At 39.7% G+C, this 24848-nt stretch overlaps 1 protein-coding gene across 10 annotated transcripts in view; it reads right to left on the bottom strand.

Annotated features, from left to right (window-relative positions):
- The window catches only part of OTUD7B (OTU deubiquitinase 7B), a 56722-nt gene extending 33517 nt beyond the window's left edge, over positions 1-23205 (bottom strand). For 6 of the 10 annotated variants that reach the window (XM_081487870.1, XM_081487871.1, XM_081487880.1 and 3 more), the window contains exon 1: positions 22931-23205. The gene's annotated coding sequence lies outside the window, so the exon portion shown is untranslated. Of the gene's footprint in view, positions 1-20241; positions 20261-22426 lie in introns of those variants that run through there. The other 4 variants (XM_081487872.1, XM_081487877.1, XM_081487882.1 and 1 more) reach the window with 2 other exon arrangements.
- Between the last annotated feature and the right edge of the window lie 1643 nt (positions 23206-24848).

Below are 24848 nucleotides of genomic sequence, written 5' to 3'. Positions count from 1 at the left end.
ACTTAAGTCACAAGCCTGGAAGCCACCCTGGATTTCTCTCTTGCTTTATCCTCACTCACAAATCGTCCTTTACTAAAGTTTAGTAATTTTAATCTTAAAGAATTCTCAGATCCATCCAACACCTTCTACAGGCTACATCTCTTTTATCTTCTCTCAGGTGTTCAAAACCTGGGCCCCAGGAAATAACTTCTTAATTTCTCCCTCTTCCTTTTTGTAGCCATTTTTCACAGTGATTGCTTGTAGAGGCTGATCAATCTAAAATGCAAATCTGATAGTATTATATCCCACTGCTCAATGGATCCTCGGTGACTAAAGCTTAATATCCAAATTCCTACTCAAGACAAATGAGGCCCTTCATGATCCAGCTCTACCTAATCCTCTGGCCTTATCTACACCCTACCTTTCCCCTCCTTGTACTGATAGTTCCCCAAGTATATTACAAGCTTCAAATTTCAGTTCCTTTGTGAATGTTGTTCCCTCTGGCTCCTGGTCTAGCAGGTGAATTCCTATTTCTTCTTTAAGGCAACCGAAAGTACTACCTCATCTGCAAAACCTTCCCTGGCTTCCCAAGTTAAAGTGCCCACTTCCTCCTTGGTGTTTCATCTTGTACTCTCCCTCTAGCATATTATACTGCACAGTATTTGTGTTTATTTACATGTCTGTCTCCCCACTAAGCCATAAGCAATTTGAGGGCAGGAATCTTGTCTTGTTCATCCTGTATTCCTAGCATCCAAGCACCTGGTAAGTACTTAGTTTTCATTCAGATAAACTGAATTCTATTTGTACAGTATCCCACTTCACACACACACCCCAGTATTGACAATAACCAGATAATCAATGTTATAAACAGGCATCTTAAAGTGTTCACCATGTTGTAAACAGTGGGCATCTCAAATACATTTGCTTAAGATTGTTATATGATCTTATTCGCAACAGATTTCTCTCCTTAAACGTTGTTTAGCTCAGACTAATATTAAAATCAGTCTTCATGATGAGTGCCCAACTGTTTACTAACAGAGAAAAGTGACTCAAAATTAAATACTAACTGATATTTAACACAGCTATAGATAATACATAGCTATAGATAATACAGTTATGTTAAAATGCGTGAGAAACTACTGACCCTACATTCTCTCATCTAAAATATCCCCCAAAGTGTCCACATTCTCACACTATACCCACTCTCCTGGTCCACTGATGCGTCACAGCTGTGTCTGAGTACTCTCCAACTCCTCCCCAAACTCACTGGAAAACCACAACATTCAAGACCGTCAAGAATTTGCAAAGGTCAGTGACTCCTCCATGTCTGTGATGTCAGTTCCAAGGAATCCAGACAAGGAGAAAGAGAAAGGACATAAACCCTTACAATTTCACACAACTGTTGACTAGGTGGGTGGGAGAGATGAAAGACTATCTTGGCAGATTGTTTTTAGTTAATATGTGTCTTCCAAGTCAAAGAAACAGAATATTACCTTCCTAGAAAAAAAAGAAAGATTTGACTAAGTTACATACTAAAAAGACCTATGTACCACCAAATGTAATAGTGTTAGTCACTCCTGACTGTTTGCAACTCCATGGACTATAAATTACCAGGCTTCTCTGTCCACGGGATTCTCCAGGTAAGAATACTAGAGTGGGTAGTCACTTACTTCTCCAGGGGATCTTCCCGATCCAGGGACCAAACCTGCATCCCTTATGTTTCCTGCACTGGCAGGCGGTTCTTTGCCCTCTGAGCCACTAGGGAAGCCTGATGTATCACTAAATGTTATAAACCACAGTAAAAAGCGGTAGGACCAGAATTTTTACAAGTCTAGCCAATGTGACTCCCAAGTACTAAACCCCACTTAGTCCAGGGAGGAAGACTGAGGAAACATGGGCAGTCTGCCACGTGCAAGTCCACCCTCACTGCCTCAACTCCTTTCAACTCCACCTGGAGAGACAGAATAGGCTCTGGATTCAGACAGATCTAGGTTCGAATCCCTGATCTACTACTAACATCTGTGCTATCATGGGTAAGCAATATGACTGTTTAGTGCCTCTGTTCTTTCATGTATAAACTGAGGGAATTATCTACACTTCAGACTTCCTGTTAGGATTAAATAATGTAAGATATGAAAAGCTTTTAGGACAGTGCCTAGCATTCAGTAAGTCCTCAAAACATGTCAGTTGCCTTCTTTGCACCCAATTCCCTCCCACAAGCTCTGCTTCACTCCACTGGTGTCCAACAGCCTTTGTCTCTCTCCTTCAGAAGCTCCCTCTACAGTTGGAAACAAACCCTCCAGTCCTACAACCATTTCTTGGCACAGTCTTAACACAAACAAACAGTACCTGTTCTATCACTCCCATTCCAATGTCTTTCAAGTCCTCAAGAAAATGTCATAAAGAGATTCCCTTAGTTGTATCTTCTCCCAGATAGTCCCTCAAAAAAAGAGCAAAAAAAAAGTCTGTCTTCCCCTAGAGGTACATGCATAGCTCACTGTGTGTGTGTGCTTGGCCTCTCAATGGTGTTCGACTCTTTACGACCCCATGGACTGTAGGCGGCCAGGCTCCTCTGTCCATGGAATTTTCCAGGCAAGGATTCTAGAGTGGGTTGCCATTTCCTCCTCCAGGGGATCTTCCCAACCCAAGGATCGAACCCCTGTCTATTGCGTCTCCTGCACTGGCAGGAGAATTAAATAGTTCATTTATCCCCAGATCTCCAGGAACAGCAATTTCCCACATATTGACCAAAATTCTCATGCCTTAATCTACCAGCCCTAACTCCCCACCCTTAACCCTTACTACCCTACTCATTCCACATGTTTATTTTCTCCCCCAAAAACAAACTTAAGAGGAAATAACTGAACCCGATCATATAATTTACCACTCCCAAAACAATACCATAGGCTATTGCGGAAACACACCAGTAAAGATTCAAGAATTGGCCCTCTGGCTTTATCACTACCACTGGTATGTGTCAGAACAAGATTTAACTATTTTTTTGTCAAAAGTTTCTAGTTTTTTTTTTTTAAATCAGGCTACAAACAGCAAAATGAATTCCTAAAGGACAAATCCCATCAACAGCCAAATGCTAATACACAAATGAGGGAGAAGCTCACAGAGAACTCCTTATGAACTGGCATTTGTCTATTCAGTGCTACTGATAAAAGGCTCCCTGGGTTATAGTTATTTGGGAAATTTAATAATTTGGAAGGCTTGTACAATGGAAGTGACCTTTGGAAAAATAAGGGCAGAGAGAGTCACAAGGAAAGTCTATTATTATATTATTGGCACAACAAGAGTAACTTGAATAGAAACAGAAACCATGTTAGAGTTTACTTTTTTAGATCCAGACCAGTATGCCTATTTGCCCACACAATGATTTTTTTTTTTCCTTTCAGCTAGGGTCAAGGGTAGTACAAGGTTCGACTCCCAAAAAGTTCAACTTTTAGACGAATAACCTGTAAAACAAACAAACAAAAGTTCTACGAGCTCTTAAAAATATTCTGATTACTGAACTTTTGACATGAGAGAAAAATAAATACTACGAAACCACACAGGCTAGTTTAACAACAAAACACACCATTTCTCTAGAATCAACCCTCAAATATTCAGTAGTTGACAACCTTCTCTCCCCTGATTGATTCCTAACTAATGGTCATTTCACTGTCAATTACAGAACTTCCATTTAAGGGAAGAAAAAGCAGAAGGAAAAAAAAAATTACAATGACTATCCCATCTGCGATTAGTTACCCACAGGAAATTAATTCACTTTGTAAATTTCTTCTGATAAATTAACTTCCTTCACCAAACAATTACTAATTTTTATAAAAGCCTCAAACAATTGGAAAAAGAACTTTGTCTTTTTTTTAATTATATAATTCAGTTCAAAGAAAGATACTTTTATCACTATTATTATTATTTTTAATTCTTCAAATGCAGTTCCACGGTACCACCTTTCCTGGCTATATCTAAACCTCATTTGAACTCCCATAGGTACAATGTGTGAAACACTCACTGGCACTTGCTGATACCATATACCGCCTTGTCATATTAGTTGGCCTTCCTGACATTTATCTCACCAATCTGACTATCAGTCATTCATTCAAAATTTACCAAGCTGGGTCCACCACAGCCTGAGGCTACAAAGGGTGAAGACAGAGTCCTACCTTCAAGGGACTCCAGTCTGGTGTGAGAAGTCTAAACATGTTTCTAGTGCCCAGTGGGGTAAGAAGTACAAGAAGCAACTAGTTTACCTGGATGGGTTAGGGAAGTTTCTCAAACTGAGGCTTTAGGATGTGTAAGAGCTCACGAGACTGAAAGACAAGATGCATTCATTCTAGGTAGGACTAAGATACTTGAGGTTGGCACCTTTATTGTGTACTTCAAAAAATTCTAAACAGGCCTACTAAACTGCCTGGCACATAGCAGATGCCTAACAAATATTTGTGGTTCTAAATTATTCATGCTAGTACATGTGTGTGGATAATTGAGAGCTAATCTATACCTAAAAAAATACCTAAAATAGTCTTCTGAATTATTAAATGTCACCATTCAACACATAGATATGTATAATCAAGGTCTACATGAATAAATGTATTTGTATAGCTGTCTGTTCACTAAGAATAGCTTCTCTTTTGCTGTAATTTATTTGTTTTAAAAGCACTTTCACAAATATGGCCTCATTTAATAAAAATTTTAAAATTTAAATACCCATTGAGACTTGTATCCCCTATTTTCTGATGGAAAACACACACACACACAGAGAAGCTTACAAAGCTTAAGTGATACCTGAACCTACGTATTCCCAATTTGAATACAACACAGGGTTCATATCAGTTCCCCAGGGATTTATAGCACAGTCAAATCAGTCTAGCCATGCAAAGTCTACAGGTTGGAGAGCTCTTGAATATTTTGCTTTTATATAACTACTATCCACATTCACCCACACTGTCTACTAGCCACCACAACCCTCTCCACCCCCGATCAAGCCTGCCAACACATACATATTCCTATTTCCAGGTTACAGGTAAGAAGCAGAAACTCCAACCCAGGGTTATCTTGAGCATTATTTGGGTCCCTTTCATTTGTTTGCATGTGTGTGCTAAGTCGCTTCAGCTGTGTTCGATTCTTTGTGACCCCACAGACTGTAGCCTACCAGGCTCCTCTGTCCATGGGATTTTCCAGGGAAGAATACTGGAGTGGGTTGCTATTTCCTTCTCAGGGGGATCTTCCCAACCCAGGGATCAAACCCGCAGCTCTTATGTCTCCTGCATTGGCAGGTGGGTTCTTGACCACTAGCGCCTCCTAGGTTGTGCCTTTTATGGTAATAACTGCTCTTTTAAAAGCAAGCAAGCCTCTTATATTCATGCACATAAAATCAATTATGAGCATATAACACAATCTGACAAGTCTAGTCTACCTGGGAATATAGGTTATACATTTCTATTATTCATATAATCAACATTTCACATTCAGATCTTATGTGGAACAAGGCTGGTGGTAAGGGACCAAAAGTCAGTCTATTTTCTTTATTTGGCCCTTTAGAATTATGGACTTTAGAACCAGGATATCAGAGATCATTTCATTCCATACCCTCAAGTGACAGATGAGAACACTGAGAACCAGGTGAGTGAGATTAAGTGACTTGCCCAAAGCTAACCAGTGAGAAAACAGTGTGTAGAACATAAGTTGGTTAACTCCTATTCCAGAAATCTTCACTTGACTTCACATATACTGATAACTTTCAATTAATTCTCCATGTAATCCACTTTGTGGATTTACCTATGAAAATTCCATCTCCTCCTGCCACCCAGCTAAATCTCTTACTTCTACAGGTGTATATCAAAGAAAAAAATGTGTACCTGGGAAATTTAATTACTTAAGCAAACCATATTAAAAAAGGGAAGTAATCTATAAAGAAAATCACAACGACACATTCAAATCAAATCATCATTTTTGTTTTGCTCAACAACACTAAAAATATAAATTGGATTTGAGATACTGTATTCTTCTAGACTTACATCCCTTAGGTCTGAAGTTTTATAAAATTATGTGTGACATACAGAGAGACTTTTTCTTTTCTGTTGATAGTATGAAGCTATGCTTCTCGTACATTATTAAGATATCATAGCAATAATTCAACTTTGAATAGAATAAAACACAAAAATCAAGAGAGAAACCACAAGTCTTTAACAGATTACTTCTCCTTGTCCAAAAATGTACAATGCCTGCAAATATCAAAGCAAAAACTTTCCTTGCATTCACGATTATTTTCGAGAAAGCTACACTGCTTCATCCTCTTAGAAAGGGCCATGATCAGCACAGTGGCATAGAGAGTCACACAGTTCTCCCCTAATGAAAACTTAACTTCCTGACTCAGTCATTCAGTAAGCACTTATTAAGGACCCACTCAGTGCCAGGCAGTCTGCTGAGTGAAGAGGACACGCCATGCATCAACTGAAAGTGAAAGTCACTCAATTGTGTCCGACTCTTTGCGACCCCGTGGACTACATAGTCCATGGAATTCTCCAGGCCAGAATACTGGAGTGGGTACTCTTTCCCTTCTCTAAGAGATCTTCCCAACCCAGGGATCAAACCCAGGTCTCCCACATTGCAGGTGGATTTTTTACCAGCTGAGCCACAAGGGAAGCCCAGGAATACAGGAGTGGGTAGCCTATCCCTTCTCCAGTGGATCTTCCCAACCCAGGAATCAAATCAGGGTCTCCTGCACTGCAGGCGGATTCGTTACCAACTGAGCTATGAGACAATATCCCTACTTTCTAGATGTTCATCTAGTGGGCTGGTTCCACAGAAAACGCTAGATGGGTATCAGCTATTTGACAAAGATTTACCAAGGGACAGGGACAAGAGACAGAAAAAGATGAAAAGGAAATTTTGAAAAGTAAGTAGTCTTTTCAGAATTTACTGAATAACTTATTTCGGATTATAAAAATCAGGTTCTTCTCCAAAAATGCAAGTTATCAGAAGTTGACTGCAAAGGCTTTTGATGATAACAGCTAACCAAATATTTTGGTCAATGGCACTGTTTCCTCAATCTTCCTACACTGGGAGGCCAGGCAGATACTACCCTGGACTGGCCAATATAATTTTGTTATTTAGTATAAGGTCCATAATGTAGGAATGTGGTTGATCTTAGCAACAAACTGGGATGAACTGTTTCCTGTGTAGACAGATGCTTCCAGTAAAATGTACTATAAGCCTCTAACAAATACTAAATCCTGCTTAATTTTCTTACCACTACAGAGCACAGCAAAGTAGTATAAGGCAACCCTTGACAATGACATAGTACCAGGCCAAGTTTTCAGGGTGACAAGTCTCTGCTTTTCCTTCTCCTTTCCACAAAAAGTACAAAAGCTATCAATTAGTACACAAATCATATGGCAAACATCCCATTGTCCTCTGAGTTTTTCTCCTTGAAATTAATCATGGAAACTAACCCCTGCAAGAATGAATCCTATTCATTACTAATCCATAATATTAGTACTGGTGGTGGTGGAGATAACTACCGCTAGCTTTGCAGTTCACAATACATTTTTCAAATATATTATCTTATTTACTGAAAAAAATGAAGAGAGGATAAAAGGAAACATCATAGGCAACTATCTCAAATATCGAAAAAATCAAACCCAGTTTAACTGGAATTAAAAAGCAAGCATTTTTAATTCCACCAAAGAGTCAAGAAGTTCAAAGGGTTGACTCTAGCCAAGTAAAATCACAAATTCCCCATTAAACGCTAGGCCTAACTAATTCAATTTATAAATGTTAAGATCACAGTCTCAGTAAGAATTTGCTATTATGAATCTGTCCCAAATGCTTTACCCACAGTTAAAGGCTCAACAAATATTCTTCAAAAGAAGGAATACTTAATGATGAAGAAGCCACTCTAGAAAGACAAACTGACAACACTCTGTATTCAAGTATCTTTTAGAGATTTAACTAACATTTATTGTGCACCAATCAAGTACCAAGCACTAGGCTAGACATACCCACATAAATCACCTCATTAACCTCATGAGCCACGCCCAGAAATTCCTGGAATCAAAATGCTAAATTGACTGGATCCCCAATACTAGTTTTAACACTTACAACCTTGATCCCACCTGATTAGTTCTTAGAATTCAGGTCCTACTGGAATTTAGCACATCACTCTCACAGATTTAAGCATCTTTTAATGCTTTCTACTGTGTAATGCTCATGAAAAAAACACCCTGTGCCTATTTTTAAGCTCCTAACTCCAGAACACTGCTCATTCCAAATATGGCACATGGTAATAACGGCCTTAATCTAACAAGTACTCTCTTGGATCACACTTGCTAAAGAATAAACCCAAAATGCTAACAAAATTGAATTTCAGCTGGGCAGAAGACATTGAATTTTAAGTCTTCCCAACCTCAAGACTATTTTCTAGTCCTCTGAATACAGAAAGTCTTCTCTGTTTGAATGAGCTGTGGAAAGCAAGTTTGACCCAAGAGTCACACACTCATCAGAAAGAACCAAGGGAAAAAGAAAAAAAAAAAAAATCCAACTGGCATGACCACATTGCAGTGTTAACAACATATTACTCATCATTGTGCTACAAGAAAGAACTTGCAAGTGGGCAAGAAAGTCAAAGAAACAACTCTCCCAGTCCTCAAAGCACAAATACATCCAAATGGCAAAGCAGGTCAGGCTGTCCAGTTTATATCCAGGTATGAGTGAGTTCAGACAGAGTGGGGAGAAGGGAGAGGAAGAGAGGAAAATAATTGTGCAGCTGTGCTTGCCAGCACCAAGGCAGATTTCTTTCATGGACTCATCAAGAACCCTTTAAAAAAGAAATACTGGGGGAACTCACTTATTTTTACAACTTGATATGTGCAATTACAGAGAACATGTAGTATATGTAAATGGCAGCATATTATAGTAACTGTTGCAGACATTCCCTTTGGAATCCATCAGATCTATATTTAAATCCTAGCTCTACAACTTTCTTGCTATCACCTTGCACAAGCTATTTAACTTCTCTATGCCTTAGCAGGGACCTTATCTGATATTCACTGTGATATCCCTCAGCACCTTAAACTGTGCCGAAATATCCTGGTGAATTAATATTAACATAGTAATAAATACTCTGGATGAATTATCTGCAAGCAGGTATAAGAATATCTAACCGATGGAATTGTTATTAGTAATAAATGAGGTGATTATATAAAGCCCTTAGTATAACTCAGCATAGGGTCTTCACTATTAAATAGTCAAGTTTTCTCCCCTTTATTCCCTAGCCAGGGCAAAAGTTATAAAAGAAAGGCTTCCCATTTTTTATAAAAGAAGAGCTCAGTAATCTGCCTGCCAATGTAGAATACAAGACAGATCCTGATTCGGCAAAATCCCATGCACTGTGGAGCAACCAAGCCTCATGCACTATAACTACTGACCCTGTGTTCTAGCGCCTGGGAGCCACAGAGGCCGTGCTCTGCAACAAGAGAAGCCACCGCAATGAGAAGCCTGCACACCGGAGCTAAAGAGTAGACCCTGTTCTCCGCAACTAGAGGAAAGCAGCAATGAAGACCCAGCACAGCCTAAATAATACATAAATAAAATTATATACAAAAAAAAGTTATAAAAGAAGAGTCATGGCAAGGATTAAGATAGGATAAGAACTGTAGAAGCCAAACATTGGAATACGCTGGCCAGTAGGGACTTAGCATAAAATCTAGAAATATTTAATCTTGGCTAATGATATTCTGTAACAGTGCCAGACCCTTACAGCAGATATATAGTAAGTGTTAGCTGATCCAGAAAATGCTATTTTGAGTCTGCAGGTATCTGTTACCACATCTGGTAAAAAGCCTGGTAGAAAGGGAAAGAAAAGGCAAGGAAAAAAAGGTGTAAGAAAGAGTCACACCTTAAATACACCTGACTACATATTTTAAGACAAAATATAAATGATTTTTCACAAGGCCATTTGATTCTCTAAAAACATACCATTAGCAAAAATACCATATTGATCCACACAATTTACAGCCCTTTTTCGGTAATAAGATCTGTGTAAGGAAACTGTTCGTAACTGCTGACAGAGTAAATAAGCTTGAAAGATTCGGGTCCAAAACTCTCCTCCTCCCTTTACTCCAAAAAGACTAAGGTGGCCTTTGAGGTTACTTCATCTATAGTTTGTAAGCAAAGCAACCTACCTACAAGCAGAGGAAAGGACTATTTTATCTTCAAAAGTGGGGGTCTGAGAGTATATGCAATTAAGTCCAAAATATAAAGGAAATTTTTTTCCTTGACCGTGAGGAAGTGAAACTCAGAAGATAGTTCTAAGAAACCCAGGTCATTGTAACATTGTGAGCCTGAGAGCACTATACACATTTACAGCCTAAATACAAGGAAAACCTATGTAGAACTGAAACAGCTTGTGGTTAAACCTCATCATAATGTGGTCTTCAACTTCCCATTTCACTTCCAGGCTCTGTGTTTTTAACCACTTGACCTTCTAAGCTGTATATAATAGAAATAGCACTGGACAACAGTCAAAAGCATGGGCTCTACACCAAGTTCCACTACTTACGAGGCATGCAAACCAGTCACTTAAACTCTGTACTCAGTATTATCTGAATGTTGGGCTAGACTTAGTGCTTTTTTCCACCAAGGCATTCCTTTGGAGAATAAACCTATTAGAAACCAACTGAACCCAGCTCCCCTACTGCTATAACCCAGATTAAAAACATGTGCATTGTTCTTATCTATCCCTTTCCTATAAAAGCAGTTACCAAATGGTGTTTAGTTTTCTTCAAATCACTTGAATCTCTCCCCTTTCTCCATTCCCATCATCCCTGTAAAGACTCCTTTCCCAGAATTTAATAGTCTTCTAACTGCTCTCTCTTCTTCCATTTCACACCACATGGCTGAAAATACTAATTTACATATATAATTCCCTGCTCCAGGGTTTTTCATTGTAAAGATAAACTGAAATCCTCTACACGGGATTTAAGGTCCTCTCCAATTCATCTAACTCTCCAACTTTATTAATCTCATTGCTCTCCTAGATGAAACACTGTGTCTGCTTGTTCTGCCCCCTCAAACAAGATAGGCTCAGCTCCCTGTTCTCATACCTTGAATGTTTCCCCTCTACACTTACCCAGTCTTCTCTCTTCTCTGAGGTCTAGATTATCCTAAGGGTACAAATTTTCCCTATCCACTCTCTCTAAACTTCTGTGTAACTATATATCTCTATTCTTTTACCCCAAAAAGATTAATGCAGCCTTTGAGGCTACTTCACCTACAGTTTGTAAACAAAGCAACCTACCTACAAGCAGGGGGAAGGACTATTTTATCTTCAAAACTGGGGGTTGGAGAGTATACGCAATGTCCATGGGTATTGACGCTTAATACCCATGACTTTGTATTACTAGTTATCTTTTTATGCAAACATTCAGTCTTCATAACTAATTATTAAGTTCTTGATGACTTTAATCTTTCTATACCTGAGGCCTAACTTTTCAGAGGGCCGATATCCAATAAAATGTTTGCTGGTGAGGGTAACTACCTTGAACAAGTCATTTAAACATTCTGGGCCTCATTTTCCTCACCCAGAAAATGATGACAATATGTAAATTCCTTTTCCATTCTGAAATACTATGTGAGATTATACATAACACTATACAGTCTGTTTTTCTTTTTTCTAAATGTGTGTCTCTCTGTGTGTATCCTATTTTAACCCAGAATATAAATTCCCAAGGACCCAATTCTCCTAATACTTGTTTAGTTTATTTAGCAGGTAACATAACCTTGGCATCTCCTTAGAGCATCTTGTCCAAATTCCAGTACACAACACGTGTTCAGTAAAAAGGAATTTATCATCTCAGCCAGGAAGCAAACATCAAGGGAAGTCTGCACAGATGACTCTTTTCAATCTTAATTTCCATAATGAACTAGAATACTACAAAAAATTACAAAGATGTGTGACAGAAGGAACTTAACATTAAAATGAGAGGCCACCTTGTGTCAAATAGCTAGGAATTTACTTTAGGCATCCAAAGAAGTTAGGAAGCAGGAAATCTTAAGTCTAACTCTCAAATTCTATTTTCCGAATTCTGAGGAGTCTGGGAAGTCTTTATCCCAGGTCAGTAAACAGGGACCAAGTATTCCTCATATTAGATAATCTTGCCCCTAGTACTAATGGAAATTTTCAGAAAATGAAGAGTCTAAACACAGCCAGGTGAGCTCTCAGTTCAACGATGAAAGCAAATACTCACCAAGGAACTACAAAAGCAGGAAAGTTTTTAAAAGAAATGAGAGCATACTATCTAAAATATTTTTGTTAGCATTAAGCATTATTATATGTTCCCATTATCTTGCCTCAGTTCCGCACATGGGACTATCTTCATGTAAATACCAAGACTGACTAGTTCTAAAGCCTCAGATGAATTCTTTTCCTTTGAAGTCGGTTATTAATGATTCAAAAGGCGCTAGAAGAGCACCTCATTTAAAATGACCTGACTTTTCAAAGAATGATTTTAGAATACAAAGATGTTACTTTCAAAGCTGATGTGGCCTCCTCGATACAACTTTGGTATAGTTAAGGTATAAGGTTTATAAAGAATTCTAAGCCAGGTTTGGAATGACAGGAGGAAACAGAACCTCTTTAAATCTGTATGCATATCCCTTTTCCCCATTTCTGTTCCTCAGTCCTATTCTATGATATCTGTTAACTCCCGCTATCTATACTGTTTCTTTGCTCTTTCCCCTGACATCCACATTTCTCTTCCCTTTTAACCTAAGAACTGTTGGGGGAACCACAGGTAGGAATCCGGTGCCAGGAGTTAGGGCTCTTACACTCTTCCCTGTTAAGTCTCCAGATAAAGTCAATGGTGACAAGAAATTTTCTCTTCCATAGTTTTTCCCACCACCAGATCTCCCTTATCAAGACTAAAGAAGAGACATGAGAGGGTGGCAGGAAACGATAGTGGGGGAGTCATTTATTCAAAGGTTGTAAGCTCATTAAAATCAACTCAATCAATTACATGTATCATAGCTACTGACAGCAAGAGTTTTCATCTCAGGCTCATCTTCCTGAGGTGAGGCTGTGTGGCCTAAAACCCTCACACATTCCCCCACAACCTTCCCAAATATACTAAATGTCTGCTGAGAAATAAGAACGTTTTATCAAAAATTGGAGCTAAAGATAACTACAAAAAGAAAACCTGTTGCAAAATTCAGAAGTGCATTTTAGAATTATAAATAGAGTTGGAATTATTCACTTCAAAAAGGTCGGTGATAATGTTCTTCAGAACCCCAAGAGGAAATCAAGACCTGACCTATCAAGTTTAACCACAGTTTAAGCAATGACCATTAAATACAAGCTTAAGCAATAACCATTTAACATAATAACTATTAAACATAACAACCTAAACGTAAGTTTAAAGAATAACCATTGGTGATATATGACTTATTTTACCCATAAAATTGCAATTTCATTATAGTTCAACTTAACATCTCCCTGGCAGGGGAGGGAAGGGCTTTGGTAAGACCTAAACAATGTTATGTTGGTACTACACATTCCAGAATTAAAAGCTTAAGAATATTTTGCTGAGATACAATCTGGTCTCATCGATAAAAATGGTGCTGTTAAAAGTATATGTACATATACACACAAATGTGTACGTTTATTCAGTTCAGTTCAGTCGCTCAGTCGTGTCCGACTCATTGCGACCCCATGAATTGCAGCATGCCAGGCCTCTCTGCCCATCACCAACTCCCGGAGTCTACCCAAACCCATAGGCTTTCTTTTTTAGAGGCCAAAGAATTCCTGTTTCTCAGCAGTATTTATTAAGTGAACAGACAGGCTGCTTTTTCTCACCACCAATGTAAATCTCCAGTGAAGGTGTCAAGACCTTGATGACAATAGCAGAATTTGATAGCTAGTGAAATGCATCTGGCCACAGAAGTACACTGCCTCAAATGCCATCAGGATCAATTCCCAGGAGTTTCCTCATTGGGGTGATATCATCAATCAATTTTCATTTCATTTCTCAGGAATGTTTGATCTCATCTCCTACAGGAAGTCAGTCTTGAATGCACTCAACATTTATGTACATTTTTATATAATTTTCAGTGCTGAATGTTTCTTTATAAGCTTTATTTTTCATAAAGGCCACACTATATTGCTCATAATTACACAGCTCACCAACTCAGAGGACTGTTTTATTATTTTATTCATTAGTGACTAAATGCCTAATATGTTTATGTTACTGTGGCAAGTACCATGAGGGATACAAAGATAAAAGAAACTACTTATCTGCTTTCAAGGAGCTCACAGTATAGAAGAGGCAAGCCAAAGGCATAAATAAACTAAAATACAAAAATACACAACTACGACCATATCAGTACCAATAAAATGATAGGTGGCTTCAGAAACAGGAAAGATCACAGCTTGTAGGAGAAAAAAAAAATCAGGAAAGTTTTCATGGAAGATAGGGTTTAAACTGGGACTTTGATGGTAGGACTATTTCACAAGGCAAGTGGGAAGGGCAATGGAGGAAATAGGCTTAAAGATTAGGTGATTAAATGAACTAGATCTACATGTAAATAACTCTGAAAAACAATACTGAGAGACAGGGTTGCAAAAAATACCTGCAGTATGATTCTATTTATGATTTCAAAATAAAACTATGTTTCTTGTGCCTACATTACACATTTTTTTAAAAGTATAAAACATAAAATACAATGATACATACCAATTTAGGCCAGTATTCATTTCCCAGGAAAGAGGGAGGGGATAAGGATGCAGAGCAGGACTCTGGCTATATCTAATACTTAACAGTTTATATCTTAAAGACAGCGAGAAATCTAAAATAAACCTGACCAAATGTTAATATCCACTAAATCTGGGTTGTGGGCTCAAAATTATGTTAGGGTTTTTTCCCCTGAACTTTTCAAAATATTTAAAATATCTTATTATTCAAAATGTTTAAATTAAGAAAGGGCCCGGAGACTGGAAGAACAGGGGAGTCATTAACACAAGAATAATCAGGAGCTGCTTTAGGTTCCCCTAAACTTCACGAGAACACACTCGATAAGCTTTAGACTGAAGAGGATCCTTCCCATCCCTCACCCAGTGTACACAAAAGGCACTGAGAGCAAAGTCGGGGTGGGGTGGGGGGCGGAGGTTGACAAATATGGACAAGAAAGAAGTATTTATTGCCATCCTAGATCAGATAACTGAAGGGAGAAAGAACCACCTTCCCACATAACTTAAATGACGGCGTAACCAAGTCATCTCCCCTAAAACAAAGCCAAGGAAACTTCCAGTTATATAGGAATTCAGATAAAGACTCACTATGAGTAGCTATTCTGCGCCTCCTCTCTCTCCACCCCTCCCCCAAACACTCACAAACAAAAACAAAATGTACCCTTGCCCACTTGAGAAAGAATTAAGAATTGGCAGCTCTGCTAAAGTGGACAGTATCCAATCCAAGGCCCTTCTCTAGAGATGTTGACAGAGCTCAGAGGAAGGGGTAAGGAACTCATAAATCAGTTAAGTTTTGATGACGGCTTGTCAATGGAAGATATCCATTCTTCCACATCCCCCTCATGTTCCAACTTTCCCCAGGGGAACCTAAGGACCTCGAAGATGTCCTCTATCCTATTCTGTTCTTCTCCAGCAAAAAAAGACTAAATCACAAAATCCAAATTCTTACTTTGCACTTTAAACCCAAACAATTTACCTTCACAAAAACCCAATGACATTAAAAACATGGGGAAGAAAGCGGTAGAATCCAAGAATAATGAGAAATGTTTTTTTTAGATACACTTTTTGCTGGTACCCAATTTATCATAACTTATTTCTTTTACCAAAGTTTCATTGATACAGCTTAAAACTAAGTTTAAAAGAAAACTAGAAGGGAACTTAGCAGGAGAGATAAATACGTCTACACACACAATAAAACAAATACCTTGACATTCCTCCACATCTGAATCACTTGAATCACTGAAGAATTCTAACATCCTAGTCACTCCACTCCAGGGCGTCCAACTGCCCCAGGCCAAAGCCCCAAATCCCCATGGCACTCTTAGGGCAGATATTCCTCAGTCAGACCCGGGAAAACAGCACTGTTCATTCTTGACTAGAAAAAAGGACGATGGAATGAAATGACAGAAGTGCTTCTGTCTTCAAGCACAATGCAGCGTGGCAGAATGGAACAAACACTGCAACAGGGCTTGTGAGGGAATTAGAGAGGTGAGCTAATATTTATTAATCACCCACTACATTGCAGCCGTGAATAATGAATTCCAGACTAAGCCATCACTTCACTACTTCTGTGATCTGGAGTAAATCTCAGGTATTCCATCTGAAAAGCAATGAGGGAGACTAAGAAAGGGGAACAGTCCCTCTTGTTCTCTGATTCTGTTTCTACAAACATGATCACTCAACAAAAAATGTATTAGTAAGTTATTTCAAAAGTCTTTTGCTCTGTTCCTCTCCAATCTACTCTCTCTATACCACTGACAAAATAATCTTTCTAGAACATGAAACTTTATCACCCAATGTTTAAAAACCCTTAAATGGCTTATCATTTCATGCAGCACAAGATAAAACTGTCCATGATCAGCCTTACCTACTTCTCCAGCCTCATCCCTGACCTCCAACCCTGTTCTCCAACTATAATATTAATAATTACTTAAAAGTTACCTGAAGAAGTCTGGCTGTTTCGTTCCTTTAAGCATTTATTCATGCTGTTTTCTGAGCCTCGAGTGTACTTCTCTCTCTAATCTGTAAGGTACATCCTTAACTCATCTTTCAAGACTCAGCTCAAATATCATCTCCTTGGGGAGGCACTTTCCAACCTCTGAACGTCCAAGGCAGAACTGCCCCCTACATACCTTTATCACAATATCAATCACACTTCAATTCATCTATATATTGACACATCTATCTCCCACTAGACCCATAACCTCCCTGTAGGTAGAGACCTTGTCTGACTTGTTTCCTCAGTGCCTAAGACAGTGCTTACAAGGTAAGACATTCAAAGGATATTTGATGGAGTAGGGAAGACAGGAATGGAAAAGATGAAAGGAGAAGGAAAAACTCGATTAAGATGGCCTGAAGAACAGAGAATAGTAGTGCTTATCAGTACCACTATCTGTGGCTTTCTGCTCTTTCCCTAAACTCTGGGTCTTCAGAGAGCTTATTCGTTTTCTTGGCTACAGCTACCACAGCAATGTTAATGAACTCCAAAACCATACTTTCAAGCATTATTTACCCCCACCTCTCCACCAGCTAAGGCTCATCTCTAACAACTGGAACAGCTTTCATTTGGACATTTCATTGCCACTTTTTAAGTCCAAAATGTTTCCAATTGAGCTCATCATACTTCCCTAAGAAATGAGGAAACATCCCCAACTTCTTTACTCCAGTCAATGTCTCAGAAACCCAGGCTTAAAATGCCATAGTCACGTTTGATCAATCACTCTCCTTAGTCTTTCACATCCAGTCCTCACTGATTTCGATTTTCCCTTTACAATCTTTTTTTCACTCTTTCCCCTCCACAACCCTAGCTCAGGTCTCATCACCTCATACACCGCAGGGGCTCACCTCCCTCCCCTCCAAGCCAAATCTATTTCCTGTTATCATCATATTATAATCCTATTAAAAAATTCTCAGTGGTTAGCTGTTTTCCATCATTTAAAATCTAAACTTATAAGCCTGACTTTTAAGACACTCTATAAACACAGCTCCAAACCAACCTAACCACCTTTGTCTTATGAGTATTCAGTTCAACTAAGGTCAGTCTCATCACTGCCCCAAGAACATCCCAAGTACATTCCTGTTTCCAAGTTTTTGCTTGATCCCTCCAAGCTCCAAAATGAAATGATTTTTTTGTTATTTGCTTCATCTTCATTTCCTGCACCTAATACAATTTTCTAAAGATCTGGAGTAAACTACAATTCCTCTGTGATATCACTCATAATTACCTGAGTACTCTTCTCCCAAAATACTTACGGTTTGAGAACTGTATTATGCAATTGATAATATACTTTCACATTTTAAAATTTTCTCTGGCATAAAGAGCTCGGTAGGTATTCATCTCTTCCTATTCCCCTTACTCCCAACTGGACTGTAAATTCCTCAAGGGCACAAAATTGTCATTTTTCCTGACCCTCCATACCACCTAATAGAACCAAATTCACAGCAAGTCACAAAAAATAATAATTTAGTGGACTCTCCTATGCAAAACTATGTTATCATCTAAGGTATAAGACATAATTCTAAAAAACAGTTACAAATAATCCTGAACTAAACTGCATAAATGAAAATGCCTGATTTTTCCACCTCTGAATTTTAGCTCAGAAATACAATCTCCTGACTTCAGTGGTAAATAATAATCCTGTGCTCATGACATCACAAGCACATAGTTTGGTAATGATTATGAGAAGGCTGGGGCAGGCGAGGATGAAGGAAAACAAGTCAACTGAAAGAACAAGGATGGAAGAACAGCTGTGTGATTTTTTTTTTTTTTTGGTTTACTCCTTAAGTGTGGACATGTCTCCTTCCTTTTTCTCTTTTTTTCTTAAATTGGCCATATTTTCAACAAGTTTACTTCAGGAGGAAAAATCTAATAGATTTTCAAAGGCGCTAATACCTCCAGAGCCTCTACAAAGCTCAAATCCTTTGAAAAGGCCAGCTTAATCTTCAACAATGCAGTATGATGCAATAGGACTCCTCCAGATATTGTGAGTAAAGACTTAATTCAGAATGCAATACAGGCATCTTCTACCAATTGCTCTTAGGAATAAAGCAGACAGCCTGAGAGGCCACATTGGACCCACACAGATTTTGAAAAGAAACTGGTCTTCATTAACAGACTCAGTGTAGCCCAGTCTTAATTACCCTCAAATGGACTGTTCATTTTATGGATTTCTGAGGCAAAATTTTGAATTCAAGACTGATGGTTCTTGACTATCAGTATATTTTCCTATCAGGTAATTCAGGTTTAGAAATAGAAATGCAAATTCATTCCATCAGTATGACCCCCAAACACTAAAATAAGTATGATTTTTAAAACAACAAATTTCTTGAGCTCTGAATTACCTAAACTAGCGCTCCCTACAACAGCAGAGATAACTGAAAGTCAAATGCACTTGAAACACAATACCATAAGCTTGAAGAGAATCCAACCATAGTCGCATGACTGCCTCACAGGCCGTTACAATGTGAGACAGTCACAAGCAGAGTTCAACATAGTGAATAAGGTGTGTGAATACAAAGACTTCTACAAGCAATCTAATGTCTCCTGGCTGATCTCTTTAGGCCTGGATAGTCCAGAAAAGGAGAGTCACAATGTACTGGTACTTGACTCCTTGTCCCTGAGTTCCTGGACCAGAGGGCTCACTACTTCTCACTAAATTCATCCTTTGTTCAAGGACCTACAATGACTCTATTGACCCTTTCATCAACATCCAACAGAGTCTGGCCTCTGAGTCCCCTCCACCCTCTTGCCTGCTCTACCCATGACTTGAGCAACCCACATTTTCTCTAGTCATTCTTATTTATTCTCCCCACAAACACAACTTAGTCATTCATACCATAACTGCACACTTTACATTCTATACTTTCTGCCCAGAAGATCTATTTCCTTTTACTCCCAACACAAAATAACTATTTCACTTACTTGCTCACATATATTATACAAATAAAGATGGAGAAGTAAATTGTCCAAGGTCACAGTAGAACCACGATTTGAACTAAGATCCACCTAACTCCATACCCCACGCATCATTATGACTCTAATCCATAACCTCCCAAGTTTATTTCAGATTTTCCTGATTCAAATCTTCCCTTATTTACCTCATTCCTACTTTACTTAAAATTTTCTAGTCTTCACATATCTCATTCGTAGCACATTAAACTTGGTTTTGTTTACATGCTTTTCTCTAAATGTTAAAGCTTATAATAATAGTCTGCCTTCTCATTAATATATTGCCTTCCCCAAAATCACCCTTCTCCCAAGGGCAAGAACACCTGTTTTTTACATATTTTGTATCTCCCTCCCCAAAGCCTGTCACTGGAGCTTGGAGACTGTCTTATCCGTAGGAGTGTTCAATCATTATTCAGCAAGGATTTATTACTTTAAAAAAATCAACTTCCTTCTTCTATCATACTGAAAAATCAACTAATTTCAGGCATTCATGAAAAAACCATCCTGCATCTATATTCTAGTTACACCATCTATATTCTAGTTACACAGATTTTAATTATCTCACTTATCAGGGGCTGCTGAGTGGATTCCAGGCTGCCATTCCACAGCTCCTAAGCTTGTATAGAAAAGATACTGCTGAAGTCACACTTCAAAGCATTGTTTCAGGATTTTTTCCTTGATGGGATGAGTGTCTGGGGTAAGGAGAAACACTGCCCCCTTACATTGCCTTCTTCCAGCATATTTAGCATGCTTGAGACATTCAGGAGCTCTAAAACTTTAACAAGTGGCCCCATAACAATCTGAAAACTTATTTTTAATACTGAGTTATTCCATCATATTTCGCTTGGTAACATATATTGAAAACCCAAAATTCCAAACAAAGCCTTCTGAGAACTGAAAATAGTGATGGGCTATTGGGTTGCCCTACACTTATTCTTAGATTTTTTTCACCCCTTCAATCCCCACCTCTAACCCCAACCCTGGGAATAATACAGGTAGTTCAACTAGGGGAAGTTGCTAAATACAGATATAAGCTGAATTTGCCAGATATCATCACTAATAATGACACCAACTAACTCTCAAATTAAAACAATTATTGATAGTCAACAGACTCTGGGACAGTGTGTGTAATTTTGAAAAATTGGATATTACCCTCCAAATTAAATCATTTTCAATAGGAGCCCCAAAGAAAGAGATTAAGGGAAAAAAGCATCAGGAAAATTTCCAAGTTACTGGCAACATAACTACATCAAAATCCAACTAATAATTAACATCCATTACTGGTCAGCCTGCCTTATACAAGTCAGTATACAGACGTTTCTTTGGAAAAGGCTTACTTTTTTTTCACAAGGAAGTCTTTGGCATTAAATGAAAGGGATAAGTCAAAGAAGGCAACAACAACAACAAAAATGATAATAGTTTGGAAACTATTTTCCTTCTTTCCTTTCTGCTTCAATGCGTACTGTCCAAAGTGGGTATCTGTTCAATTCTAAATTATTCATTCATGTTAATGGATGATTATCGGTAGAAAGGTGCTGATAATCCAAAATGGAAAAAATCGAAAAATGATCTACTTCAGTTTTGGAAAATCTTTTCAGTACATTTAACTTCTCAATTACTCCTATTATGACCTAATATGTGTATTCATTTGTAATCTCTAAGTACATAGTAACTGGCCACCAACTTAGGGAGGTGCTCCGAGGCATGCCGGGTAGCTAGTGGAAATTAGAACAGACTGGTATTCAGCTTCCCCGTGAACATCATCAATTTCATTTATTTTACAGTTCTGTCCAGCCTTCAAAATATCAATAGACTAGCACAGCAGATTGGTTATTAACCTTTAAAAGAAAGGCTGGGAAAAACAATGAGGACAAAGAGTATAATTGTTTGCCCATAATGTATTCATTTGTAAATTATGCACAGCAAATGTTTAATTACAAGTCTGATTCTCCCTAGCCACCCAGCATAAGTCCCTACTGTCTTCTCCATCAAGAATGCAACCTCATTTATTAGGAAGGAAATTTTCTCTTTTTAAAGTTACGTAGTATAGAAAATGTTTTTAAAAGATTTAAGACTAGCTACCCTTATGGACCCACCTTCCTACTACTTCCCTCTGTCCTTTCTCACTTTAGAAATAGGTTGAAAGACAGGGTTTCAGCGTCCTCTAACACCTAAATATACCGTATGATAAGTCAAAGACTAAACAATTACCCGTTTCTGATTTTACATTAAGTATTTTATACATATATGAACTACAAGTCAACTAATTTTTGCCCTTGCATTCATGAAAACTCCCTGAAGAGTTGGGAAGAATCTCTTATATAAAATCTATTTTAGTTTAATTTTTGTATTTATTGTGCCCAGAGAAGCCATCTAGGTTCCAGAGACAGACCACCTAAACACAGAGGGAGAGAAGGGTGAGAAAAAGAGAGAGGAAGAGGGACAGAGAAGGGGAGAGAGAGACTCAGAGCGCTGGTTCTTGTGAGCCGACAAGCTAAAAATACGCCGGCCCAGTAAACAAATCCCATTCCATCCCGACCGGAGCCACACCGTTAACCTAGTAATTATGAGAAGAGGAGTGAGATCACGCAGCCCCCGGCTTACTCATCATCAGCTTCTAAAGTTTCCATCGGCTCACGGCAACTTTTCTTTTTTCCAAAGTTCATAAGCCTGCCATAGAATCAATATATCTATCACTCTCTTTCTCATATACACACTTTTTCGCTCCATTCCTCCATTACTGGACGCACCTCAGTTTCTTTCTCATATACACACTTTTTCGCTCCATTCCTCCATTACTGGACGCACCTCAGTTTAACTACCGATATGGCAGAACAGTTTGGTTTCTGCTCATTTTACTTTTGAGACTTTAAAATGAACTTTATCGTACTATGAGAGTAGTAGCCGGCACTCCTAGCCACCTTAAAATTCCACCATCCCTCCCCGAAAGTCTAGCTGACAAGGAGAAGCGTCCAAACTGCCCAGCACAGCTGAGGAAGGGAGGCCAAGAACGGGGAAGGGGGGCTGGGAAGGTGGGACGCAGGTGAAAGGGAGGAGTAACAGGAGAAAGGTTGGGACCAAGCAAGGAACAGTCAGGGCGAGGAGGGGGTGCCAAGAGGAGATGGCTCTGGGTGAAATACAATCAGAAAGGAGAAGAGGGACAGTGGTGATTAGAGGGTCAGAGTTTGGGAGTCTGAAGAGACGGGAGGGGCGGGAACAGACGGGGGAGGGTGACAATGCGGGGGCTCCGTTACCCTCGCGGCTCCTGGGGCAAGGCCCTAGGCCGGGGCGGAGCGCGGGGCCCGGCTGCCTCTCCTCATTCCTCGGCTGTGACCCAGGGGTCCGGCCGGCCCCTCCCCCGTCGACGATGGAGGCGGAGGCGTTGGCTGAGACTGAGACCGCGGCTGTTGCTCTGCACAGGATCAGGAGCTGGAGCCAGACGGGACTGATCTGGACTGGCTTCCCCAGTGGCTTTTTGCCTGCTCCACACTCGGTCGCCACTCGGACTCCCGGCTGCTGGTTCAGGATCGGCGGTTTTCGGCCGTCCGGCCGGAAACAAGCGCCAGTTTCCGGCCGGAGCTGGTTGGTGGTGACACCCAAGCGGCCCCCGAGCCTCCTCCCGCCCCGCCCCGCCCGGCCCGGCCCGGCCCGGCCCCGCCCCGCCCCGCCCCGCCCCGTAACAGCCCCTCCCTGAGCGCCGCTCCCCTGGCTGCGACCAGTTTGGCGCTTGCCCCGCTCGTGAACCCTTGTTTCCCTGGCCGGTGTTCCTAAAGTCCCTGGTCTGGAGAGTTCTTGAGCCGGAGCTAGATGGGTACTGGGTGGACTCTTGAGACTTTGAGGTGTAGTCAGTTGGACACAGCCCTTTGGGAAGAAGCAGAAAGAGGCGGGGTAGTTCTAGAAAGGTGAGAGGGATGAAAATTCTCAGAGAACCAGAATACTGAAATTCTCGCTACCCTACACGAGCATTCTGGACTGACTGGAGGGAAATTAACAACGCTTCTTCCAGATCAGTCTCCACCCAGTTATGCACTCTCTCTCCTTCACTCCTGTAGTGAACATGCTTTTCTCTATAAACACTCAATATTTATTTACTTGCATAACAATTATACCCTCTTGACATATCTACTTTAGACTGTTAGCGCAATCAAAACAAGTTATGTTGTGCTTTTTCGGTAATGCCTTTTAACAATAACTATGCTATTGCATAGTTCAATTCACAAATATGGAGTCCCTACTGTGTACAAGGCATTGTGCTCATTGATATGGGGATCACAAAAATGAATAAGACGTAATTCCAGGCATCAAGGGCCTTACACTTTGGTAAAACACAGAAAGTGAAAGTGTTAGTCGTTCAGTGATGTCCAGCTCTTTGCAATGCCATGGACTGTAGCTCTGTCCCGGCCCCTCTGTCCATGGAACCCTCCAGGCAAGTGAGTAGCCATTCCCGCCTCCAGGGGATCCTTCTCCACCCAGGGATCCAACCGCAGTTGCAGGCAGATTCTTTACCATCTGAGCCACCAGAGAAGCCCATATTATATAAAACAGAACTCACCTTAAGTGCTGTGTGAGTTAGGAGGACTTATGGCTATTAGACCATAAGCCTTGCCTGGCACATAGCAGGCTTTTCATATTTGTTGAATGAATAAAATATTAGACAAACATTGACAGTTTTAAGTAAAAGATCCGTTTAATAACAACCTCTTTATGACAAACACAAAGTAGGGCCACCCCCTGCTATAATCTGACCAAAGAAATGCTGAATTTTAATTCAGATTCCTAACATTGTGGCAACTGGTTTGCATTTTCAAAATGTTGTGCCTATTAGGCCTATTTAAAAACAGATAGTCGACTTTTCTGTCCCGACTACTTTCTGAAGTCCTCAGATTCTAAAGGGAAGGAGAGGAGCATAGACACTTGAGAATTATCCAACTCAAGACCAGAAAATTGACACCTGAAACAGGAAACTTCCTAGACAGCTATATCTCCTGGTAATACCCTGGGTTTAGAGGTGAAAATTTTGAGCCTGGGACCAAACTAGGGTCACACCCACCCCCTTTGCCAGCTAAATCTGAAGTAGGAGGCAAGGTCCACAGATGAGGAGTCTCAAAAATCTAAAGCTGTCTTGTTTCACTAAGGCCCTCCCAGGACCAGGTTATGCCCATCTGTTAACTA

The sequence above is a fragment of the Giraffa tippelskirchi genome, chromosome 5, assembly GCF_054371585.1.
Source record: "Giraffa tippelskirchi isolate mGirTip1 chromosome 5, T2T-mGirTip1v1.2.pri, whole genome shotgun sequence".
Lineage (NCBI taxonomy): Eukaryota > Metazoa > Chordata > Mammalia > Artiodactyla > Giraffidae > Giraffa > Giraffa tippelskirchi.
The sequence above is the reverse complement of the archived record's forward strand: the minus strand, read 5'-3'. Positions and strand labels throughout refer to the sequence as shown.